The sequence below is a fragment of the Temnothorax curvispinosus genome, unplaced genomic scaffold (assembly GCF_003070985.1).
Source record: "Temnothorax curvispinosus isolate PA1 unplaced genomic scaffold, ASM307098v1 QBEX01001666.1, whole genome shotgun sequence".
Lineage (NCBI taxonomy): Eukaryota > Metazoa > Arthropoda > Insecta > Hymenoptera > Formicidae > Temnothorax > Temnothorax curvispinosus.
Window position 1 is genome coordinate 403 of NW_020211446.1, and position 4,415 is coordinate 4,817.

Sequence of the window (4,415 nt, forward strand, 5' to 3'; positions counted from 1 at the left end):
CATCGAGACGCTGCTTGATGACGATCGCGACATATCGACGTCGAAGGGATATCCTGTAGTTCTATTCTGTAATTCTAACGACAGTATCGTTGTATTGTCTCGCTGCGCAGTTTTTTTTACACTGAGAAACCCATTTAGTTGAATCAACTAAATCTTTTGGTTGGAAAATTTTTTGTTATGTTAACCAAATTTTTAGTTCACATAACAAAAGTTTTTAACATAACCAAATTTTTAACATAACCAAGGATTCTTTGGTTGGATATGAGCAAACAAAATTCTTTAGTTAATATAACAAAAAATTTAGTTCACATAAAAAAATTTGATTCACACAACCAAAAATTTGATTATGTTAAAAATTTTCGTTATGTGAACCAAAAATTTGGTTAACATAACAAAAAATTTTCGAATCAAAAGATTTAGTTGATTCAACTAAAATGGGTTTCTCAGTGTAGTATACGTGCGCAACGACAACATAACGATAACGACACTGTCGTTAAGAATTACAGAATTAGAGTATGCGCGCATGAGAGGATCCTCGAAGATCCTTCGCGAGTGTCACCCTTCGCGTTGCGTCGTTGGGCAGCTGCGCGTTTCATTTTGCGATCGAATTTCGTTCCGATCCGAAAATCTCCGTGAAATTGCGAAATTACACATGAATGATTTTCATGAGAAAGGTTTGCGTGACGCGTGCAGGAGAGAAACCTGCCGTGGAAGAAAGGCGCCTAATCGCCTAGTAACCTAAACCACTTTCTCGTACATCCAAAGCGTGATATTAATTAGATATTAGGTTTGCGCAACGCGAACGTCAGAGATCTGCGTATGAGTGGAAAACCGCGTTTACAAATCGGTTGGCAATTTAAGTATTCTATCTTATCTCTGAAGCTTGAAATTTATACGATGCAATTTAATAGTCGGTGCTACATAAACGTTCTCTGTAGAAAAACTGGGTCTAATATTTTCCGGATAATTTGTAACAGTCAATTTAGATAATACGTTCTAAACAGGTTTTGAGATATGATTTTTTTATAGATGTGGTTTTTTTAGACACACATGATTACTAATAGTTATTTGTGTAACAAGTGCTGTAAGATGGAAATTGGACGTGCGGAGTAAACACACGAGCCGGAGGCGAGTGCGATCACCCGCACGTCCAATTTTCAACTTAACACACGTGTTACACATCCTATTTTATGTTGCAAGTGCGTGGAAAGTGGTCTATCACGCACGCGTCGCGTGCGTAATGGGCCACTTTCCATGCACGTGTGACATAAACTAATTAAACCAACGCGAGATAAACAAGATAACGATTTATTACAAGTTTCTTTTCTTTTTTATATTTCCTTTTTTAATTTTCTCAGGGTTATTAACTTTCTCCATGCAACGCGATCCTCAAATCCAATAGCTTCTTCGCAAACATCACTACACTCACCACGGAGAGACTTTCTGAGGTCGGGATAAATATTTGCACGGCGGTCTTAGGACGCGAATAAAAACATGCAAATAAAAGCGCGTGTGAATATTCCGGAAGCCTGTAACGGACACTATATCGAGGAAGCTTGTGAACGCGTTCATATACAGACACCTATCGCATAGACACACACGCACACACATACACACACATGCCTTAGCTAGCCACGCGAGCTTCCCCATATCTCCGCGCGACACGTTTCGCGCTGTTGACTGTGTCTCCTTCATATTGAAATCACGTAGCGCGGCATCGGAAGGCAGCATGCTTTCGATATCGTAGAATCGACGGTATGACGTACCTACGCGAGTATGACAACACAACAACAACGCAGCACATGCCTTATGCGTCGGTGCTGATATTCCCGTCAATGGCGCCGACTTGCTTTTACCGACGCAACGGAGATGACAGAGACGACGTATATACAGACGTGTGCGACCTGCCAGAATCGAGAGGTAGATATAGCCTCGAGTTTCGCGAGTGATTTCGATTATGGTATCGTAACACCCAAGAGGTATCGTAAAACACGATAGCGTTGACTGAAACAATGACACGCGACGATGTCACGAGATAAGGCCAAGCGCCGTCGACGTGCTCGAAAGAAAGTCTAAAAAAAACTTTACTACTTTACTACTCAACCACTCGACGCAGAGTGCAGTATTACATTAACCTACTAACTAAAGTCATGACAAACTACTTTATTATGCATATAGAATACTAGTTCTCACAAAAAATATTTAGTTAATATTCAAAACATTAATGTGTAAATAATGATACTTATTTCGTTAAAAAAATGGAACTTTTCTAATAATTCCTCTTGTAATAAACATTAAATTATAATTGTTTGTTTTTCCCAGAGAATTTTACATTTCCTCAGTATGCATACCTTTACTCTATAATTCTTCCTCGCGTTTCTTATTGTGCTTAAACCACAAGCGTTCCTCCACAGAACTCAATTTGTTTCTCTTTCCAGCAGTTAGAAAAAGCCCGAGTAAATTCTCAAAAGTCTACCTCACGACTCACATGCCAACAAAGCAAATCCCGAATGTTTTTCTTCGCATATTCGCCAATGCCAAGGTCGAGCCAAACGGGCGATGAACGATATCCGCTAATCCGGACACGTACGTTTCGTGTTTATTATGCACGCGAACCTCCTTCTGCATCGCGAGGCCGGCCGGGAGGATGTATTTCGACTTTTATAGTCGACCCGTGTGTTCCTTCAGTCGGACGCACACAATCTTGCAGCGAGACATGGGTTACTTCTTTCCCGTGATGTCCTTCTCAATTTTGGTCAGGAACAAAGAACGACATTACGATCCGGGTTACAAGTTGCATTAAAGCGCCAAGACATGACGAATCGAGGAGCTTTATGATCCATATTGTCGGATCTTCTAGGCTTTATCCCGTCGCGGGAGTGATCAAAACCTCGGGAAAGGAAGACGCGGTAAAACGCTGCCCTTCGACCCTTCAAATGATATTTTCGTGACAATATTCCTAATAGTACGTCGATCGGGAAAAGTTCCGCGTTATCGTTCAAAAAAAGTTTACGTCTTATTTACTCGACTTAGCAAAAGTTCCCTAATGGCATCCACGTATTTCCGAAAATCATTACTGGAGATTTTAAATTCGGAGTTTTATCGTATATATTTCAGAAATGTTTATCTTGTCATCGTGTCTTTTTGCGTAGAAAGTGAAGTAATTTGAATTTGGAACGTCATCATCAGAGAAATAGTTGTCAAACTTTTTCTACAGCAAATGTTCGATGTGCCGTCCGTTCATTTCAACACACAATTTGGCACGCTTTCTCATTTAAAATTAAACGTTCAAAAATCTCAAGTTTATTTCGTATTTGTTGACAAGAGTTTCCAATTTTCTGTACTAATTCATCCAATGTGTCAAATGATGTGGCACATGATGTGAACTTTTGGAAGATATTTCTTTTGGAAGATTAACTTTTAAGAAGATTTCTCTTCTACGTAGACAACAAATGTGGTTCATGCACGATGGTGCCTCTGCGCATTTCCTCATGATTGATAGAAAACATTTAAGAAATTGTTTTCGAGAAAAGTGGAAATTGGACGTGGCGGTCCAGTTGCATGGCCACCTCGCTCACCAGATTTAAATCCGTTAGACTTTTATTTATGGGGACATTTGAAAAGCATGATATATGTCACATTAGTATTAACTATAAAAAGTCATAGATATATTGTCAACAATCAAATTGACCGACTTATTATTACCGTTTAACGAAGCTGAGAAATTCGTTGCATGGTGAAATCTTCTAAAAAATTGTGCAAAATCGATCAATTCAATCGTTGACAAAATACCCATGACCTTCCACGCGAACCGAGATCAATCCCCACCCACCCCTGCTTGCGAGGAAGAGGCGGTAGCCCCTCCCCCGCCTACATGTATACTGTCTATACACACATATCAGCAAATTACTTTTCTTAGAACTTAATATAACTTTATAATAGGGAAGACCGGGGCAAACCGGACACTAGGCTTTTTGCCAATTTAAATCATAGAAACTTGCCTTTTCTACGTCTTTATGTGACAGTATGATCAACGGAATTTGGTGACATTCTAAGTTATAGTGTAACTTTTAGCGCGACATAACCGTTTTTGATGGTAAAAAGTAATTTTTCTAATCTCTCGAAAATTTCTACTTTTTTATTGAGCTCTTGCAAATCTACTGGTAAGTGATTTTAATGGAAAATTCGATGCTTTATACGAATCCGATAATAGTTTTTGCATATTTTCGAAATTTTTATATTTTTGGAGTAACAAAAGCGAAAAACGTCCGGGTCAAAGTCGACACCACGTCGTTTTATCGGCTTCCAATAACAAACAATGCTTGTCATGCAGCTATATGGCCTATGACAAATGTGTGCGCACGTCTAATCACAAATTTACTTGCATAATAAACAGAATAATAAATTTCTTTCGC